Source organism: Sminthopsis crassicaudata, chromosome 1, assembly GCF_048593235.1.
Source record: "Sminthopsis crassicaudata isolate SCR6 chromosome 1, ASM4859323v1, whole genome shotgun sequence".
In the NCBI taxonomy this organism is placed as follows: domain Eukaryota; kingdom Metazoa; phylum Chordata; class Mammalia; order Dasyuromorphia; family Dasyuridae; genus Sminthopsis; species Sminthopsis crassicaudata.
In genome coordinates, this window is record NC_133617.1 from 334,016,039 (window position 1) to 334,038,148 (window position 22,110).

The 22,110-nt window shown below is 39.7% G+C and overlaps 1 long non-coding RNA gene and 1 pseudogene across 2 annotated transcripts in view; one reads left to right on the plus strand and one right to left on the minus strand.

Annotated features, from left to right (window-relative positions):
* Window positions 1–12,976, plus strand: part of LOC141549517 (uncharacterized) — a 55,608-nt gene extending 42,632 nt beyond the window's left edge. The window contains exons 4-5 of one of the 2 annotated variants that reach the window (XR_012484372.1): window positions 11,778–11,944; window positions 12,362–12,976. This is a non-coding gene — a long non-coding RNA (uncharacterized LOC141549517). The remainder of the gene's footprint in view (window positions 1–11,777; window positions 11,945–12,361) is intronic. The other variant, XR_012484373.1, reaches the window with a different exon arrangement.
* Window positions 12,977–18,466: 5,490 nt separating this feature from the next.
* The window catches only part of LOC141549913 (E3 ubiquitin-protein ligase TRAF7 pseudogene), a 135,999-nt pseudogene continuing 132,355 nt past the window's right edge, over window positions 18,467–22,110 (minus strand).

Consider the following 22,110-nt stretch of genomic DNA (forward strand, 5'->3'; position numbering starts at 1 on the left):
CAAGGATAGAAGACTTAACTTACTCTCTTCCATTAAAAACATGAAGAAAACATAAATGGGGAAGAGAATAGCTTGTGCCTATTTCATTAAGTGGTAGATGGGTTTTTTCTTATTTTTCCAACCTGATCACTCAATTGAAACTGTTCTCTCCAGTTACCAATGAATCTTTCTTCCTTTAAGATGTGCTTTAGGTACCATTTTCTGTATGAAGCCATCTCTAATTCCCCCAATCACTGATATCCTCACTATTACCTCATAATTAGCAAGTTTGTATTTATTTGTATTTATTAACTTCATGTTTATGCTACATATGTTTTACATATGTTTATCTTCTATATTTCAATATAACAAAGATTGTTTCATTCTTTGTACATCTGTCAGCTAGAACAAAATTTGGCACACAGTAGATACTTAATAAGTACTTATTGATTGATTGTTCTTTTAACTGACAAACTGAATGACCTTTATACAGTCTTCATCCTCCTTGACCTCTCTGCAATATTAGCAATAGCTGACCACCCTCTACTCCTGGATGGTCTTTCTTCTTTGTCACCTCTCTTGGCTCTCCTACCTGTCTGAACAGTTCTTCTCAATTTCCTTGGCTGAACTATAATCCACATCTTTCTTTCTAATTGTGGGTATAAACCAAGGCTCTGTCACAGATTCTCTTCTCTCTGTACTCTCTAGAATAGACAAATAAGATATACATAAAGTATTTATTAATCTCTTTTAGATCTCTCACTTGATGACTGTCTGCTCCCTTGGACTTTATCATGTCTATGTAACTGGCTTTTCAAATCTATATAAATTAGCCTAGTCTCTTTCCTGTGATATTATTTCCATATCACTTTCTATTGGCCATTTCAAACTGGATGTTCACCAGGCATATCAAATTCAGCATATACAAAACATAACTCATATACCCCCCAAAACTCCTTTCTCTTCTGAATATCCCTATTTCTGGTGAGGACACCATCATTTACCCTGTACTTAATCAGTCTACCTCTATATCTATTGCATCAGCCACTGTATATTCAAACAGCCACTACCCTAATTCAAATTCTTATCTTTCAAGCAAACTATCAAAATGCCTTCCTAATGGCTCTCTTATTCTCTATTCTTTCTCTTACAATCCACCCATCCCACAGCAGCCTAAATGATATTCCCAAAACAGAGGTCTGACTAGATATCATGACCAGTTTATTATATTCCAATATCCCCATATTGCTTCTAAGATCAAAAACAAACTCTTCTGTTTCACATTTAAAGCTATTCACAAAATCTAGCCTGATCTTTTCTTTCCAGTCTTATTGCACATCAATCTCTTCTATGCACACCTAAGTTTTAAAAAAAAACTAATCTTGATATTTCTTTTATGTGATAATTCATTTCTCAACTTTATGTCTTTGTATGGCTCTCTCATGACTCGATGGAGACGTAGACTTTGAAAGAGAAAAGTCCCTAAAAGGGATAAGAATGGTATATACGTAAATATTTCTCTGAGTGTGTCTATACATATGCTCACATAAATATGATGACAAATATCACTGAGTTCACAATTTTTTTCTAGAGTCACCCCTACTGGAAGACAATATGTTGGAAAGAATAGTCAGGATATAATACTTGTAATTATGGTGGAATAAAGTTACTAAGTAGTTACATGTAGTAAATGACTAAGCAGTACATAACCAGTTACATAACAAACTAGGACCAAGGCTTTTGGAAGCCAAGAACTTGATTATTGATTTATACCCAGCTAATATATGATTTGGAAGGAATCAGGATAAAGTGATTATGACACTAAAATTGTCTTTATAAATGCAAAAAGTTTACTCAGATAATCTCTGAAGTTCTCTTCCACCTCTGAAATTTTATTATTATTTGTATTATTTTCATTCTATTGTGAACTCTGTAAAATAGAGAAGATCAAATAAATCTTCATTCATTTATCTTAAAGATAAAGATTCATAAAGTCAGAAATGGCTGGATCTTTGATTTAGGTTCCACTTTTTTCCCCCTCTTTCACTAATTTTCTGGTCTCCTCCTGTCTCTCTAGAACTTGCCACCATGCCTTAGATGCTTAATAACCCAGAAAATTCCTCTGACCCTACAGCCACTTCCTTTCATTGGTAAGTTCCTCCTAGAATTTCTATTTTAATAAAGAATCCAATTTAGCCATTATTCACTCTTTTCTTGGCCTTCCAAACACTCCAAACTTCCCCATCTCATCTTCCAAGGAGTCTGTCCCAATACAAACACACTTTTTAATTCCCTTTGTGTGTTATCTTCCCCAATTAAAATATAAGCTTGTGTTCCCAACACATAGTACCTGGAACATAGTAAATGATGAATAAACATTAATTAATTAAACACAATCTTTAAAATCAGTGGAAGAACTCTGTTACACACAAAAAGGGGAAATGGATGAAAACACTGACATATCATTGTGGAGTAATTAATTTTATAAAGGCTAGAGAAAAATGGGGAGATGGGGTTAACACACTCAATGCTTACACATACTGGATAAAACATGAAATGAGTTAAAACTTCAAGTGTACAGTGCACAAAACATGGTCAAATCACAGAAAGAAATTATTGTTTGAGTAGGGCTGAGGGCCACACTGCAGAAAACATTTTATGATAAAATCAAAAGATAGTGAACAGGGTGAACATCCATTGACCCCTGATTTTAACATCCAAGAGTAAACATACAATATGCCAAAATATTTTTGACTTGACTTAAAAAAAATGTCAGGTTTAGCATGTTAAATCATTCATCTGCCAATTGTTATTTCATAACTTCAAGGTATAAAATGGTCTCTCAATTGTACAAGACATGTAGTTTTGTATGTTTAATAAACATTAATCAAGAGCAGAGAAGCTAAGCAGAAATGCTCCAGGAAGAAAGCTGACTTAAAAATCACATTCCTTGAGGTTTTTCTCACTTCCTACCTAATTCACAGGCACACCAGAGCTTCTGATGGTGGTTAGTTATTCTGTTCTTATTATCACTAGTTCTTACAGGGCCTCTGGGATACTTGGATACCTCCAGTTCTCTTAACAAAAGCATAAAAAATTAGCATAATAAAATCCTTCTTCCATTAATTTTAATGAAAAGTGAAACATTCCTAGAAAAAGTAAGGCATAAAGTAAAACTAAAAGGAAAATTTGATATTGAATCTAAATTCAACAAACATTTTCAAGTCATTATACTTTTATTAAGTTCCTACTATGTACCAGAACACAGGTTTTGTGCTAAGCACCAGAAATACAAAAAAAAAAAAAAAAAAAGAGACAAAAAGACAAAAAGAATCCCTATTCTCAAGAACATACGGTCTCAATAGGCAAAGTATATAAGGACAAGGTATATAAAGTATGTGTTAGAGATTATCTCAGAGGGAAGGCACTAATTTTAAGGAGGAAATTAAGACCAGAAAAGACTTTTTGGAAAAGGTACAACTTTTGTTGAGAGTTTAAAGAAGCCAAGTAAACCAGGAGATTGAGAGAATTTTGGGAATGGGGACAAAGAGCCATTGACAATGCAAATGGTCTTATGTGAGCAACAGAAGAAGTCCAAAAGTCTAGATCAGAGAATGCATGGAAAGGAGAAAAGTTTAAGATTGGAAATGTAAGAAGCAGCCAGATTTTAAGGGTTTTAAAAGCTTTCCTAACAAAGATCTTTATCTTTGATATCAGAGGTAAAAGAAAGCTTGTGGAATTTACTGAGGGAAAGAAGGAGCGACACTGTTGGAACTTCACTTTTGAAAGATCACTTTGTTAGCTGAGAGAAAACTGGAAAGGGGAGAGAGTTGAGGCAAGATGAGACAAGATGAAAGATACTGCAGTAATCCAGAGGTGAGGTTTTGGGGCCATAACCAGTGAGGCAGTCATATGAGTAAAGAGAAGGGAAAGTATACAGGCAACATTGTAGAATTAGAAATGATATAATTTGGCAATGGATTGAATGGCTATTTGGGTTGAAAAAGGAATTAAGAGTGATACATCTAGGTTATGAACCTGGATGACTGGTATAATGGTGTCCTTGACAACAATAGGGAATTTAGAAAGAGGAGGATTTGGAAGAAGGAGTAGAAGATAGCCAGTTTTAGACGTATTGAAATTAAGATGTAGGTGGGACATCCAGTTGCAACTTCCTTTATGAAGCCTTCCTGGATAGATGAAATTCTCCTTTCCCAAAGTGATTTCTCTTTCTGCTCTGAACTTATGACATGTAACCTTGAATTTGAGTTATTTGTGTAAACATTTTATTTCCCACTGCTCCTCATCCCCAAGTTCCTTCATACCAGGCATCATCTTGAGGGTTGACATCACCCGCATGTGGTGACTTCCATGTGACAGATACTTAATACAATTTGCTGAATTGAATTTGACAAAAATGTCAAACCTTAACAATTCCAGCACTAAAGTCTACCAAGTATTTTTAGGTATTTGCTGTATGGAGACATCTCATATTCTAAGTGACAGAGAGCTGACCCCCATCCTAGCATACAGCAGGCATTCATTAACTTTTAAGGTCATTGTTAAGTGAAGGTCTGTCAAACACTACTATCCCTTTTTGCGGTATGAATGTTAAACTGCTGGTGCTATTTTTCAGGATATTAGATGTTAGGGTTTTTTTACTTTATATCATTGGTGTGGAACTGAGGAAGTTTATGATTTTATGAATCACCTTGATTTTCTTGAGCTCCCTTCCTTATACAGAAGAGGTTAGACTGACCTAGAAATCAGATTCAGCAGATCAGGAGGCAGACTAAGCATCTCTTGATCCTATGCAGTGTTTGCTTTGCTGGACCTGGAACTTCTACTATGCCAACCTCCACAGAGACATCCAGCTCAGACTAGTTCATGTTAACAGCCAATAAACTAAGGGATCCTTGGGGACCTTTCACTTGGACCCACTTTCCTCTACTCAGTGTCTTCTAATCTCTGAGTGGGTTCTCCTGAGTTCAAATATTGCCTCTGCCATTACCTGTGTAATCACCTTAGTTTTGTCTTTGGTGAAATGCCAGATGCTTCTCAGTCCTTTCCAGGTCTCCATCCATTATTCCATGACCCCAGCTAAGGGACCAAGGGCCAAACCTGATTATTCACAATGTGATTACCTACCCACCCCTACTTAAGGTTTTTGTCTTTTTAACCACTGGGACTTAACCCCACTCAGAGCTCAATTCAAGGCATGGCACCCTAGAGAGAAGTAAAAGTACACAAACAACCTAATTCTGTTTTCTTTCTTTCACAACTCTGAGGCTGACACAGGTCTTCCTCTTGTTCTTGCCACTCACTCAACAATTGCACCAGTACTTTAACAATACTGTTTAGTATGTTAATACATCCCTGGAGGAAGGTAAAGATCAGCTAATTAGAACTGGGGCTCTTCCATTAGCACTCAAGGGAGCTTTTCCAGCTAAAGGGGTTAGGGGCTGGGAGGAAATGGTAACTTTTTTCTCTACAATTAAAAAAGAAAGAGATGGATCATAAACTGCAGTTGAGTTAGACATGAAAGGAAGAAGAGATTTCCATACTTTATGACTGAATAGAAAGAATCTTGGGAACTGATTCAATTCTATCCCACCTCATCTCCATTTACTATGGCCCATGCTATGTATTATAGATTATAATAAGCACTAAGGATATAAAGACAGAAATGAAGGTCATAGGAGTCCATCCAGTTTAAACCTTCTCCTCCTCACCCCAATTTGACAGGAGGGGAAATAGGAGCTAATGATTTGCAGACGGTCATAGACATTCAAGCTTTACCCTTAGAAATGTGATTTTTATAAAACCCTATATCAAGGTGAATATATATATATGTATATATATACATATATACATACATATATGTGTGTGTATTTATGTATGTGTGTATATATATGTATTTATGTATGTGTGTTATATATATGTATGTATGTATGTAGATATATTTTGCTGAGGCTTTGGGGGTTAAATTGATGGGAATCTGACAAGGGAAACTGAGGCTGGAAACCCCAAAAAGAGTCATTTCCCACGTTATCGAGACCTAGAAGCCAGCCCAACCCCACCTCAGTTAAGTACCACTAATTTACCTTTCTATAGAGTTCAGCAGACACCACCCAAGTTTTCTATAGAGCTGAACTAAAGCTAAGTAGTTAAGTACCCCTACTTAACTATCAATAGAACTGAATTCACCTTAAGTACCTCCACTTAAGCTCTATACAATTTGAACAATCACTAATCAAACTTTCTATATCCTTACTGAAGCCTATTCAAACCCAATAGCTCTGTATTGTCTCAAATCATATATAGAGGGTGGGAAGAATGGGCGGATAAGCCGAAGGGACTGAACTCTAATTCCATCAAAGAGTTCTGCTTCATTTGAGATCTCTAGATGATTTATAATAAACTTAAACTTCTACTTTTACTTATAATTCAGTAAATTCTTTTACTTCACCCGTGCCTTGTCTCATCAAAAGCCTGCACATCCCCAACAAACCTGGTGGCCGCGTGCAGGGAATCAACAGAGCCAGCTGTAGGTAAGCGCCCTCTTTCTCTGAACCCCCATAGCTGTGAGCAGCCAAAGATCCGGATCAACTTTGTCTGCCGGGACATTTTTTCACCCAAGCAAAATCCTTACTCGCGGGGACGCTTGCAATAAGGATTTCTGCGATTTCTTTTTCTCTCTCTCAAGGGACACCTTGGAGAACGAAGGAGCTATTGGGAAAAATTCGGGGTGCTTTACGGCTCTTAAGGCTTTTGCTTAATTTTTGAGGCTTAAGGCAAGAATGGGTCAATTTATCTCATCCATTCCTAAAGACTCACCTCTAGGGTGTCTCTTAAAAAACAAAGACAAATTTGGCATAAGAGATCTCAAAACAAAAAAGCTAATTCATTTTTCCAAAAATACCTGGCCAAAGTACCTTCTAGGCGGCCAGCAAAGATGGCCCATATTCGGCTCAACAGATTATAGAATTATTAAGGAGTTGGACTTATATTGCAAGAGACAAGGGAAGTGGTTTGAAGTCCCTTATGTTCAGGCCTTCATGGCTCTAGCGCAGGACGCTGAACCAAGGCCACATTGCAAAGCGTTACTTGCCAAATCTAATGGAGAGGAAGAAATTGACCTTTTAGACGATCCTCTCTTCTCCACTCCTTCAAGGGCACGAGAAGTGTCTACTCCGCCCTCCGGCTCTCAGCAGACTGCTTGCACTCCAGAACCTCCTCCTTATCAGAAACAGGACCCGGGGTCCCAAGATATAGGACTCCCCTCTCCACCGGAGTTGAGTTCTGGAAATGCCCAACCCCCACTTCTTAGTCCTTCTCATACACGAAGTGGGCTGCCTTTCTCCTCAACCCAATCCCTTCTGCCTTCCTCTGAGGCCGGCCAGTCTCAAGGCCTTTGCCCTCCTCCAGCTGAAGCTGCAGATTCCCCTTCTCCTCGGGAGCCTGATTCTGCTACAGCTGCGGATCAGGAGCCTCCTTCTAATCTCTTCCCCTTGAGGGAAGTTGCCGATTCTCAGGGGGGAGTACTCAGAGTACAAGTGCCCTTTTCCATGTCGGATCTCTCCCAAATCAAGGAAAAATTGGGCAGATATTCTGAGGGTCCTACTAAATATATTGATGGATTCAAAGCCATCACCCTCCAATATGATCTTTCCTGGGGAGATATTAATATTATAATCTCCTCTTCCTGTACCATAGAAGAGAAAAGGCAAATCTGGGATTTAGCTCAGAAATTCGGGGACGATATGGCTTCCTCCTCCCCTGCTAGGTACCAGGTAGGGGCTGTTGCTGTACCTCTATCAGACCCCTCATGGAACTATCAGGAGGGAAGCAGGGATAGAGAGAGGAGAGACCACCTAATAACCTGCCTCATTGAGGGCATGAGGAAAGGAATCAAAAAGCAAGTCAATTATGACAAACTCAGGGGGATTACTCAAACAGCTGAGGAGAATCCCGCTCTCTTCCAAGGTCGACTGGAAGAGGCCCTGAGGAAATACACTAATCTGGACCCCACTTCTCAGGAGGGTGTCTTGGTTCTTAGCATGCATTTTATTAACCAGGCTGCCCCAGATATCAGGAGGAAGCTACAAAAATTGGCCCTAGGGCCTCAGACCCCCATGACTCAATTATTAGAAGTTGCTTTTGGGGTGTTCAATAATAGGGACCAAGCAGCAGCAATGGAGAAGGATCGCAGGGCCAGAGCCAGAAATAAAGAACAGGCTCATCTTTTAACGGCCGCCATTTCTAGAGATCAGACCCGTTCGTGCTTTAAATGCAAGAGGCAGGGTCACTGGGTAAGAACATGCCCCCAGAAAAAGCCTCCAGGTCCTTGTCCTACATGCCACAAGGAAGGACACTGGAAAAGGGACTGCCCGGAGAGGGGTAGAGCCACCGCCTCAAACCTCGCCTTCCAGTCCTGAGGAGGCCCGGGGTTCGGCGAGGCCCCACCTTTCTCCATCAGCGAAGCGGAACCCGGGGTGACTCTCGACGTGGCAAATAAGCACATTAATTTTCTATTTGATACTGGGGCCTGTTTTTCGGTTCTATTATACCACTCTGGTCCAACACGCTCTCCCCCCCCCCCCGTAAAGTAATGGGGATTGAAGGGAACCTCCAGAGCTGCTTGGAAACTTTTCCTCTACCTTGTAGATATGGAGATTTGCTGTTTCCACACTCCTTTTTAATTATTCCTTCCTGTCCCACTCCTCTATTGGGTCGGGATTTAATAGAGAAGCTGGGAACCCAATTCTCTCTGCTCAAATCTCCAAGTGATATATTTGTGCTCCTTCTGAGACCGTCCCATGTTCCTTAAGAAATCTGGGAGGACATAGACTCTTCCGTCTGGGATCAGGGCATTCCTGGAAGGGCAACGCATGCTACACCAGCCCTCCTTAAGCTACAGGATCCTACTGTGTTCCCACATAGACGGCAGTATTCAATTAAGCAGGAGGACAGGATCAGGTTATAACCTTTGAATGAGAAGTTTCTTAAGTTTAAACTTCTGGTCCACTGCCAATCTCCCTGTAATACTCCTATCCTTCCTGTTAAGAAAGCGAATGGGGATTACCGTATGGTACAAGATTTAAGGGCAATTAATGAAGCAGTTACCCCAATACATCCCATAGTACCTACTCCCTACACTATACTTACCCAGATCCCAGGGAATACTCAATGGTTTACTACCCTGGACCTAAAGGATGCTTTCTTTTGTATTCCTCTGCACGAGGACTGCCAATTTCTCTTTGCCTTTGAATGGGTAAAGCCAGGTGGACTTCCTGGTCAATTAACCTGGGCGGTCCTCCTAGGTTTTAGAGATAGTCCACATTTATTCGGGCAAGCCTTAGCTAAAGATTTGAGAGATCTTGAGCTGCCCGGCAGCAGCCTTATTCAATATGTGGATGATATCTTGCTCTGCAGTCCTACTAGGGAGGAGTCTCTGGCAGCGACTGTAAAAACTTTGAATGTCTTAGCCTCAAGAGGTTACAGGGTCTCTCTATCCAAGGCCTACATTGCCTGCCAATCTGTCAAATATTTGGGTCACGATCTCACCCCCACCTCTCGCTCTCTGAGGAGAGGAAGCAGGCTATCTTAAGTATCCCACCCTCCTGTTTCTAAGAAACAGCTGAGAACCTTCTTAGGTATGGCGGGCTTCTGCAGGATCTGGATTCCAAACTTTGGGATTATTGCTAAGCCCCTCTATGATTCTATTCAAGGTCCCAATAACCTTACTCTCTAATGGGGACCTGAGCAGGCCAATGCTTTCAAAACCTTGAAAGCCAAGTTAAGCTCTGTCCCTGCTCTTGCCCTGCCTGACTTACAGAAACCTTTTACTCTGTATGTAGATTAAAAGGCATGGGCAGGCTTTGGGAGTCCTTACTCAGTCTCTGGGACCAGATCCCAGGCCAGTGGCCTATTTTTCAAAGAAGCTGGACTCCAGGATGGCCTTCCTGCCTTAGAGCTTAGAGCGGTAGCTGCCACCGCCCTCTTAATAAAGGAAGCCTCCAGACTGACCTTGGGGGCGCCATTACAGGCTTTAATCCCCGCTCTCTCTTACTAGATACTCCTGACTTGACTCTTAGAATTTGCCACATGCTAAATCCTGCCACCCTTCTCCCAGACGTCTCTCAATCTGGAGAGATGTCCATAATTGCGAGGAAATTATAGACTCCGTATACTCCAGCAGAGCTGACTTGAAGGAAATTCCTCTTGAGAACCCAGATGAGGAATGGCTGACGGGTCTAGCTTCCTCTAGGATGGGGAGAGAAAGGCAGGTTATGCAGTGGTATCTCTTTATAGCACCCTGGAAGCTAAGCCATTGCCTCCTGGCACCTCGGCACAGAAATCCGAACTTACAGCATTAACCAGGGCTTTAGAACTGGGGAAGGGGATGAGAGTCAATATTTATACTGATTCCAAATATGCTTTTCATGTTTTGCATGCTCATGGAGCTATTTGGAAAGAAAGGGGCTTGTTAACAACAAGGAATTCTCCCATTAAACACTCGGGAGAAATTCTATGTCTATTACAAGCTGTCCACGAACCCAAGGAGGTCTCGGTTATATTTTGCAGAGGGCACCAGAAGGGAGAGTCACTTCAGGCTAAGGGAAATAGGCTGGCCGATGCAGCTGCTAAAACAGCTTCCCTTACTCCTCTATTGACACCTTTAATTCCCCAGCTGTCTGAGTCTTTTACTCCTTCCTATAGCACACAGGGGAAAGCTCTGGCAGAACAAAGGGGGTTCTCCCTCTGGTTGGTATCAGACTCTCAGACCACCTCTTAGTTCCAGAGGCAAATCAGTGGAAACTGATCTCTGGTCTGCACCAGGCTACGCATCTGGGGAGGAATGCTCTCCAATCCTTGGTTGACCGTGTTTTCACTGGCCATAAGCTGGGGGAAATGATCAGGCAGGTCTGCCAGGCCTGTCCAATTTGTGCCCAGGTGAATCCTGAGGGAGCCTTAAACCCCCACCTCTCCTGAAGCCGATTCAGAGGAGAGGCACTTACCCTGGCGAGGACTGGCAACTAGATTTCACAAATATGCCCCCCTGCAGAGGTTTCAAGTTGCTTCTAGTGTTAGTGAACACATTTACTAACTGGGTAGAAGCATTTCCTTGCAGGACTGAGAAAGCCCACGAGGTATCCAAATGCCTGTTAAACGAAATCATGCTTCGCTTTGGTTTACCTGCCTCGTTAGAGTGATAACGGGCCTGCCTTTATTTCTCAGGTGACACAAATTGTAGCAAAAGCTCTTAAAATTACTTATCACCTTCACTCTGCCTGGAGACCCCTAGCCTCGGGGAAGGTGGAGAAAATGAACCACACCCTTAAGCGAGTCCTCACTAAATTAAGTCTTGAGATCTGATTAAAAATCTCCCTGTTGGGCTTCTTAGAATCAGAATTGCCCCCAGAAAATCTATTAATCTCAGTCCATTTGAACTCTTGTATGGAAGGCCTTTTCTAATAACTGACATTCTTGTCGACCCTGAACAACATCTGGTCACTCGATTTGCTTCACAACTTGGTGCAGTTCAGAAGGCCCTTTCTGAATATGCAAACAAGCATCTCCCCAAACCCACAGATGCTCCTACTCAGGCCAAATCCCCCTGTCAATCCCGGGGATATAGTCTATTTAAAGAGCTGGAAAGCCCAGGGGTCTGACCCCCTAGGCGTGAAGTGGAAAGGCCCATACAAGGTCATCTTAACTGCTCCAAATGCAGTTAAACTGGAAGGGTCCCCCAGCTGGACTCATTTCTAGGATTAAACATGTTGCTTCTGTTTCAGGTAACTCAGTTTATTCCTGTGAACACATAGAGGACCTGAAGTTTCTCTTTCGCAAGACGCCCAGGAAAGACACTGGAGAAAGAAGCTTCTCAGGCTACTCTCCTTTCTTTCTCCTTATGAGGACTCTACTCTTGGTATTTTCTCTCCAGCTTTCTTGATCCTACTCTGTGGGTCCTGGGAAATGGGGTGACAACTTCGTAGTCAGACTCGGGAACTCTGCTGGGAATGGGGGTGTCCAGGACTGCTGGGTGTGCCATCACCACCCTCAGGGTGGGTCCCACATATGGCCTTATGCATTCTTTGCAAAGGCTCCGTTCCCACTAGCCACCAGCTCCTCAGTAGATGCCACCCCTTTGTACTAGCCAACCCCCAGGGGAACTACTCTGACCCTGCTTTCTGGCTGGGAAGGATCTCATATCTACCCATCACCACACCTCAGAGACAGTGGTTGTAAAAGGCTGGCTGGATGAAAGACATTCAAGAGAAAATCCTTACTCCTCCTGATTCTTCCTCTGGGTGGGGCCCCTGGTTCTTAACCCCATCCTAACTCCACTTTTACTCATATTTGGTCCTTGTATTTTCAGACTACTGGTGGGAGTCATTTCTTCTAGGCTTCGGGCTTCGAACTTTCAGCTGCTTCTACAGCCTGCAGACTCTGGGACTCAAGGAGACACATACCCTCTAGACTCAGCTGCTGCCATCTTCAGATCCCGTGTTTCCCTTCCTGACATGGACCCCCAAATGAACTAGGGACATCTCTACGACCATTTCCAGCTTGAAGAAGCTACAGAAGATGAGACCTTCCGTCCCTTTCCCCAAAAGAATTTGGTGGGACTTGTCTCAGGGGGGAATCTGATGGGAATCTGACAAGGGAAACTGAGGTTGGAAACCCCCAAAAGAGTCATTTCCCACGTTATCCTAGAAGCCAGCCCAACCCCACCTCTGTTAAGTACCACTAATTTACCTTTCTATAGAGTTCAGCAGACACCACCCAAGTTTTCTATAGAGCTGAACTAAAGCTAAGTACCCCTACTTAACTATCAATAGAACTTTCTATATCCTTACTGAAGCCTATTCAAACCCAATAGCTCTGTATTGTCTCAAATCATATATAGAGGGTGGGAAGAATGGGCAGATAAGCAGAAGGGACAGAACTCTAATTCCATCAAAGAGTTCTGCTCCATTGAGATCTCTTGATGATTTATAATAAATTTAAACTTCTACTTTTACTTATAATTTAGTAAATTCTTTTACTTCACCCGTGCCTTGTCTCATCAAAAGCCTGCACATCCCCAACAAAACGACTTTCCCAGGGTTACACAGCTAGGAAGTGTTAAGTGTCTGAACTCGTGGTCTTCCTGACTTCAGGGCTGGTGCTCTATATACTATGCCACCTAGCTGCCCCCAGGTGAATAATTTTTTTTTTTTAAATTCATTAGTAAGAAAATCTCCCAATGAGGAAACATCCTCTCACAATCCAGACTGGCAACTTCTCTGAAATTTACTGGGTTTTTAAAAAAAACCTGTTTTAGAAAATCACCTGTAAGAAGATGTGTCCAAGGTCACACATTCAGTATGCAGAAAGGAAAGAGTTGAATCTAGATTATCCTGATAGCCAGTTCTCTAGTTATTTTCAAACACTGTCTCTCAATAAAACTGTAAGCTGTAATTACAATGACAGTCAAGTTTGCTAAATACATGAAGGTCATAGGATCATAGAGACCTGGAAAGGACTACAGAGATCATCTGGCAAGACCCCCTTATTTCATAAATAACAAAAACCTTAAGTAGGGGTGGGTAGGTAATCACATAGCTAGTGGCAGAGGAAATATTTGAACCAGGAGGAATTTGGTCCCCTGATTTCAGTCAAAGGCATGAGATAAGAGTGGAAAGGTAGATTGGAACTAGATAATTCCAGGAGATGTATGATAAACCATACAGTAAGGAGTATGCTCACCATTGCTGCAGTATGCAAGCTATCTTAGAGAGGAGGAAACTAGAGGCAGAGAAGCTAAAGTATGTGAGAATCGTGATTCATAGTTTGTTTGAAAGAATTCAAAGAGATTTTCTTATAGTCACAAAAGAATTTATTAACACCATAGCTGACAGACTAGTCTCTAAGAGAGTCTAACAATTAGAGAAAGTTTAGGAGAGTATGCTGAAAATTTGGGGCTTCAGTCTGCAGGCTAAGGTTGTAAATTATAAGACAGAAGTAAAGAAGGAGTCAGAATGTCTTTTAGGTTTTGTTGCTTCACATTCCTTAGTTAGATTTGCAGTTTTGAGTGGACCCTGGATTCTGATTCATCATCTCCCTCCTTTCTCTCTTTTGAGAAGAGGAAATTTTAGGGACAAGATTTGGGGACTCATCAAAACCTGTTAGAGTGTTAAAGAGTCTAGGCAAAAGTTTATGGTGACCTGAACTACACAGGTAGTAACTATAAGAAATGAAAAAGAAGGGGCAAGTGGAAGAGATGGAGGGAAATAGAAAATAAAAATGACTATGGGTATATAGAGAGACTGAGGAAAAAAGAAAAATTAGAGATGATTCCAAAATTTCCATCCTTGGTGAGTAAGTAAATACTGCATTTTACACTTTCCATATTTCCCACGTTTGCTTACTCACGTGGGAAATACGGAAAGTGTAAAATGCAGTATTAACTACATTTTCCCCTTGCTGTTACTGTATCAGTCCCTTCAGAAAAGTTCAGTAGACTGTATCAGAACCAACTCACCACAATCCAAACACAATTTCCTGTCACTTCATATTCATATCATTTTCTGGCACCTAAACATATTCTCCAAGCAAACTGGTGAGTTCCTGTAGTCAAAAGTGACATTATATTGAAAACATATCACAGAGATCTTGTTTAACATCTATTTAAAGGCTATCCCAGCTTAGCAGGTGTGCCTGTTTATCTATGCAGATGACATGCCTTTGAGCAGTCTGGAAATTCCTATGTCTGGAGCTTATCCCTGAATGGCAGCCTAAAGATCCTGACAGATTTCATCTGTCTGGAGTCATAGCCAGAATGATGAAAATGGTTGTTTCCAAAAGCAGTGGTTTCCAAAGAGAAACAAAATAGTTCATACACAAAACTGGGACATCCCTCGTCCCCTTGACTAAATTCTAATCCTACTGTGTCCATTCAGAGAACCCCAAGACATGGTGGAACAAGAGCAGACTTGGCACTCAGGAATTGAAACAGAAGCCCCAGCTCTCCTACTAGTTTGCTTTACGACACTAGGCAAGAATTTCATATCTTTGGACCATGATCTCCTTATTTATAAAATGAGAGCAATAAGGCAGCATGAAATTAAAGTGCTGATTCTGAATCTGAAGACCTTAGTTTAAATTCCATTGAATTCTGGAGTTTCCATGTTCCATTCCCTACAATTCTCTACTTAATTAAAAGTATTAGAAAATTTGGAAGATTGCATGAACTCATGCAGAGAAAGAAAATAGAAGCAGAAAAACAATAACTACATTGACTACATTTTGGAAGAAAAGGAATACAGGCTAAAAGTAATGATCAATATGGGTTCCAAAGAACAATTGATGGAATATGCAACTTTCTTCAGGTTATGGGAGGCAGGAGGGAAGGAGAAGGAAAAGGAACAAAGGAAAGAGAAATATTTCAAACATCATCACATGTTGCTGCTATTGTTAGTTGTGAGATTTTTCTTAGTTGCAAGGGAAGATTCTATGGGGAGTGGAATATCAGAAAATAATCATAAAATAAAAATTTTAAAATATTAAAACTTTCAAAAATATGAATGATAAATATTTCTGTACTGATTCAGGTTGAAAGTTAAAAGTATATCAAATACTTAGGACAGTAATAGGAAAGATCAATAATCAATACCTTCAGTACTTTGCTTTGTATTGCTTTGATGGTCATTTATCAACTACAATTATTTCAATAGGATAAGAAGTAATTGTATAATTTATGGTATAGTCCCTGGTGAAAATCTATATTACTGAAACTGTCATGTAGTACCATAAGAACACCTGTGTTAGTTAACCTTAGGAGTATGATTATAATCATTATAAAGTGTGTATCTTAAGTATGTGGCCATAATAATCATATCTATACATTAATCTTTATATTAAAATGATGAAAGCTTTCTGAATTGTAAAGGACTTATTGGGACAAGACCTCTGAAATAGGATTTATTGGGATATTATAACCTGCACAGAGCCATACATGAACAACTAATATATAAATAAATGTGAATTTTGTATTTCATTGTCTCCGATCATACTTCGATAGACTGAAGACCACCATCTTTATTTCTTTAATAAAGGTTGGTTTCTTTGCTAAGGAAGCTTTGCCAGTTTATTTCAAGGGGAAATCTAAGACAAAAAAATCAACAATATATCAGTAACTACTCACCAATATGCCTACTCTTTCATCTGTACAAAACTTGTATGTGAATAATCTCTATGTTCATTGAAGACATCTTTGAGAAAGGTATGAGAAAAGAACTGTCAGGCTTTTGCAAATGACATTCCACAGCTGACTACATCTTTACAATCAAATAACTGGTTGAAAGGTATAGTAAGTACAAGATCTCAATGTGCTTATTGTTTGCTGACTATAAAAAGGAATTTGAATTGACAGAGCAAAACACCACCTTACAGAAACTCCAATACATATGATAAAATCATGCAAGGTTCCTTGAAAGGGGCAACAATGGATATAACTTTGTTTGACAACTCTCTGATTATTAATATTATTCAAGATATATAAAACAGGGAGACATTTCCTTGCCAAAAGTGTTTGCACTGTCACAGAGAATGTCTAACAAAAAGTCCAAATAGATCATATAGAGAGTTTGAGGCCCTACAGGTGCTGCCATTTGCAAATGACTCTTATTATACCAAACCCCTGAACATAACAAAGATTTTTAAATAAAATCCACAATTTCTCAAGAGCCTTAAGCTTAACTATCTATATTGGAAAAACAAAATGGATAAAGAATATTTATTGTGCAATCAATCAACAAGCATTTGTTTATTGTCTATTATGTTCTATCTACTATCTAGGTCCAGATTATGGTATCCAGTTGAATGGACAACACATAGAACTAGTTAATCAATATACATGCACATATATGTATATGTTAACATATTTGTTGTCAAATCATTTCAGTTATGTCTACTCTTCATAATCTTACTTAGGGTATTCTTGGCAATATTGGAGTGGTTCACAACTAGCCTGTGTTCTTGGTATAAATCCAGCCTTGTCACAATGTATGATCTTTGTAACACAGTGCTAGGAACTTATAGTATCATAGAGGAAAAGAAACATAAGTTTATATGGAATAATTATAAAGAGAATAAATACAAAGAAGCTTTTTAAAAGATAGTTTGAGACAGCACTAAACATTGTGGAAATCAGGAGAGGTCTCACTTTGAATGACTAGTCAATAGAATAGGTTCAAAAAGACATGGATATACATAATTCTGATAGAATTTTAAGATTCTCTGTCTATGACATTTTGGTATTTATTTTGTATATATCCTACATTTACTTACCAATGATCGTGTCCTGTTTTTTCATTTGTATTCTCATTGCCTAATATGGTACTTGACACTTAATAAACACCTCTTTCAAGGTATTTAGGTGTCTCAATGAATAGAGTACTGTCCTGAGTTCAAATCCCATCTCATACACTTAATAGCTATAGGACTATAGGCAAGTCACTTACCCTCTTTGGCTTCAGTTTATTTAACTGTAAAATGAACTAGAAGGAGCAGTTAGGTGATGCAGTGGATAGAGCATCAGCCCTGAAGTCAGGAGGATCTGAGTTCAAATCAGATCTCAGACACTTAACACTTCCTGGCTGTGTGACCCTGGGGAAGTCACTTAACTCCAATGGCCTCGGGGGGGAAAAAAAAGAACTAGTGAAGGAAAAGACACATCACTGCAGTATCTTTGCCAAGAAAACCTCAAATAAGATCATAAAGAGGCAGACATGTTTGAACAGTAACAACAAAATAATTGTAGTGGCAAGTTACATAGAAATCGTCAAGTTGAATTAAAAATTAAGAGAAGGAAATAAGGATTTATTAAGTGCCTACTATATGCCAGAAATGATGCGAAATGCTTTATTGCAAATCATAATTACGTTGTGTATACAATGCTCTATAACTTTTTTCTCCATTTAGATTTTATTATCACTGAGGAAATAATTAAATCTATACACAGTCTAAAAACTATTAAAAATTTGAGTAAAATATATATCTAAGACTAATCCCTTGCCTGATGAAATTCTCTATTATGTGGGAAATATAAATGGTATAGACCTTGAACTTTGTACCTGGTGACCCTGGTAAATCTCCCCAACATCCAACCATACAATAATAGCTTGATAGTGTCTTGACCGTACAGTGAGCAACAATGGGCAATAGGAAAGGAGTATATTTGTGTGTCTGGCCCAACTAACAGACCCCATGTTGGAGGGGAATATTAATCACCATCTACAAAAGGAAGGGAGTGTATCCCTTTTCTCCAGCAATGATTGGGTCTCTAGGCTGGGGTCACCCATCCCCAATCCCAGCCCACTATGCTGCTCTGACAGAGGTACTAAGAAGCTGGCTGGAGTGATGGGTCTATCATAAACATATGCATGGGTATATGTTTTGTGGAGTTCATCATGGATCCATTTTATAACCCATCCTCTGATTAGGGTAAAGTGGGCAGGGCAGAAAAGCTGCCTGCACTGGCCAACAGAGTGCCCAGTAACTGGGGCAGCAGTTTGGGGGCAAAAGTCCAGGAGCACCAAGGTTCTGGCTGTGGGATGGCAAAACAAAAGGCAAGGACCTGGTGGTTCCCAGTGGGAGAACTGGCCTGGATTCTCCTGTTAAAACTTCTAAACCTTGACAATACTACAATACTGTCTACAGCTCTAGAGAAAAGTTGACCCAGGAGACAGTCAGCTTAGTGATATTGCCCTGGAGTAGAAAGAGAGCAAGTGTTCAGATTATGCTGTCCAAACTCCAGACTCAGAGACCAATAACAGGAGGCACTGAACACTTTGGTCTGGTTAGGAGTTCAGGTGATTGCCAGGACATACTGACCACAATGACCACACCTCCTACTTAAATTTAATATCCCAAGGACAGATGACATTCTCATAGGTCTGGCAAACAATATGGTAATTCATCACTGAGAGGGAGCAGAAATTGCCCTCTCCCCCAATATCTGTAGCATGGGAATATACTTGAAGTTTCAGATGTCCCAGATCTTGATTGTCTGCTAGGAGCCACTTTACTAGTAGTTCTGAGGGCCCTCAGGGTCTGTGTCTAGTAATTAAGGTCTGTGAGCTCCTTTCTGAACTTCAGATCTGTGCCCATAATGTCCCAAACATTGATGGCTTTGAGGGAACCACTGAGGAGCATGTTATGTGAGGAAATCAAAGTGCAAACAATTGCATGAGCTCTGATGGTACTGATTTTTTGGATGACTTATATGTCCCAGACAATGATGGTTCAATCCACAGATCCATTTGCACCTTTGGATACAGAATGCAAACACAATTCTGACATTTGTAAGTTTCTCACATCTTAATAGTTTTGTCTGACGAACCACTAAAAAGCAGATTTTTTCTCGGAGTAAACACAGAGATACTATAAAGTGTCCTAGTGGCCCACAAAGGTCCCTTTGCACTTGAAGATCTATTAGGGGTCATAAGATCCTAGGATTGCCATATTTGAGTGGGAAGGATATGAGAAAGATAATCATTCATCAAAAAAGCATCTCATTGGAACTTCATGTGTTCTTCACTCAGTTTGCTCTAGTTCTCATCTAGCACACTCAATTTGAGTTCCAGGTCCTTCTCTAACTGGTCAATCTTCTCTGACAGTTTTCATACTATTGATTGAAGGAAGGCAATTTCTTGGTCTTTCTGTGCCAAGGCCTCATCTATTTCATGGAAATGGACATCTATCTATTGTAATAATAATTTTGGAAAACATCAAGAAATTACAACTTTTGCTTAATATGGCAGCAAAATAAAAATTATTGTCATTGATGAGAATGTTTTTGTTGTTGTTATCAATCCCACATCCTATTTCCAACCTGTTATGAGCATTACCTAAAAAGAAATTCCTTTTCAGACATCAATTCTTGCAACTTTTTAGCAAGTGGCTGGCAGAGCACTACATTAAGCTGAATCTTATTCAATAAAATAGACATGATTCCAATCAGTTAACAATGAAGGGGGATCACAGAGTATTTAGTGAGCACATGGATTGCTGAGGAAATTTCCACTTCGATGCAAATCTACAAGTCTATCAAAATGACTTCTCTGAATTAAGAAAATTTTTAAATAAATTTAAAACTGACAAGGTCAAAAAGGATTTTTTCCTGGAAAACTATAGTTCCTTAACTTGCCCTCTGTTCTTTTTGTTCCATACCTAATCAAAAGCAAGAACTTCACATAAAGTTCTTCCCTCTGGCTCCAGCTCTGCTGTGAAGAGGAATAAAATGATAAGGAACTCTGGAACAGAAGGCAGTGGGATAGGAAAAGGGATGGGTGAGAGAGAAATAAATCAGTTTTTTTTTTTTCAGGATGGATATACTGTTTTTTGGAAGATTTTAGGGAATTGGAAAGAAAATGGTGTGGTACTAAGGAAAGATCATTGGATTAAAAGTTAAGAAATCTTTGTTTGAATCTTGACTCTGTCATTATCTTACTGTGGGAGTTTAGGCACGTTACTTGTTATCTTTGTTAGGGAATATGCAAGCATTTATTAAGAATTTATTATATGCCATATATTGTCCAAAAGCTGGGAATGTAAAGAAAAACACAAACGTGATCCTGCCCTCAAGGAATTCACATTCTAATAGGGAAGACAATATCAAAATATCTCTGTACATATAAAATACATACAGTGAATATGGAAGATAATCTGAAAGAAAAACGTGTGAAAGAAGTGAGAAAAGCAGGAAAGGCCTTCTAGACAAAGTGGGATTTGAGCTGGATTTTTGGGGAAGCTAAGGAAGCTAGGAGTGAGTATTTCAGGCTTGTAGGAACAGTCAAAGAAAAGGTAGAAAGTGAGGAGGAATGTTGAGTGTAGAACAGCAAGGAGGCAAATGTAACTGAATCATGGTGTTCATGGAATATATGAAAGACTAAGGACTGAAAAGGTCAGAAGTAGTCAGATTGGGAAGACCTTTAAATGCCAAGCAGAGGATGTTATACTGAAGTTTATTGGGGAGGAAAGTGATGAAGGATGGAGAATAACATGGTAATACCTGCAATTTACGAGAATTTGACAGGTAAGTGGACGATGAATTAGAGTGGGAAAGAGATGAGGAATGAAAAGCATTAAGAAATCTATTGCAATAGTCTGGGTAAGAGGTCCTGAAAACTTGAATGAAGGTTATATCTGTGTGAGGGGATACAAAATCCAAGAGTTATTAATGTAAAAGTGACAATATTTGACACTAGATTAGATATATAGGGTGAGTGTGAATAAAGTGTTGAGAATGACACCAAGATTGGAAGCCTATAGGACTGGAAGAACGCCCAGGATTTGGCAAAAGTGAAGGGTTTGGAGAAGAGATAATGACATGTGAAGTTTGAAAAGTCTGTGGGATATCTAATTCAAGATGTCAAAAAGACAGTTCATGTACAGGACTGGAGATCCGGAGGAAAACTAGAACTAGATATAAAGATCTAGAAATTATCTGCATAGAAATGAAAGTTGCACCCAGGGAAGTTGATGAAATCACTAAGTAAAATAGTATAGAAGAAAAACAGAAGATGCTCCAGTACAGACTATTGAAAGACTTCCTTGATTGATGGGCATGACCTAGCTGAGGACACAACAAAGAAGATTGAGAAAAAATGGTCAGACAATTAGAAAGAGAACCAGGGAAGGGAAGTGCTAGGAAAACCTAAAGAGAAGAAACTATTCAGGAGAAGAGTATAACAGTTTCAAAAGCTACAGCAAGGTCAAGAAGGATGCAGTTTAAGAAACGACTGTTAGATTAGCAATTAAGCCAACATCGGGCATTAGTTCCCTTAATTGTAAAATAAGGTTAAATTATAAGAACTGTAAGCAATTCTTAGCATTCTTTTCACCTATAAAGACTTTGTAATAATATCAACTGCCCCAATGTGAATGGGCAGCCTGAGGAAGCAATGAACAAAAAGGATAAAAACTCATTATGGATGTTGGAGATGAGATTTGTGATGTGGACAAGGGTTAGACTAAATGACCTTTAAAATCCCTTCCAGGTTTAAGATTTTATGATCTTACATTGCCTGGCACACATCTTGATAAAAGTTTTAGGATCAGTGAGAGAAAATAAAGCATTTT